A 384-nucleotide genomic window follows, 5' to 3' on the forward strand; every position below is an offset into this window, starting at 1 on the left:
TCAGAAGAAATAAGTCTGGCAAAGACATAAAAACCAGTTGTTAAGTGTCAATAGTTATACATAAAAGCCGACTACCAGCACCAGCTGGCCTTCTTCCCAAACTGGTATCAGACAAGGCAGTCAAAAAATCCAGAAATGCAACTTTCAGTCAGTTTTAGTCAGAGGATGCTGTGCAGCCTTTACACTGCGATATCGATCGATCCTTGAGCAGCAGCAACTCTCGTGCAGTTGAGTGCAAGTATCAATAACTGGCATATTAGGAAACTTAAGTTTCAAAATGAACAAGTGTTGTTACAGCTGCAAGTGCGAAAGAGAACCTGGGCCTGCCTGGGGCCTGTATTACACTGCAACATTCATCCTGAAACCACAGACACAGCGAGTGTG

Source organism: Lepidothrix coronata, unplaced genomic scaffold (assembly GCF_001604755.1).
Source record: "Lepidothrix coronata isolate B3197 unplaced genomic scaffold, Lepidothrix_coronata-1.0 Scaffold2, whole genome shotgun sequence".
Taxonomy (NCBI): Eukaryota; Metazoa; Chordata; class Aves; order Passeriformes; family Pipridae; genus Lepidothrix; species Lepidothrix coronata.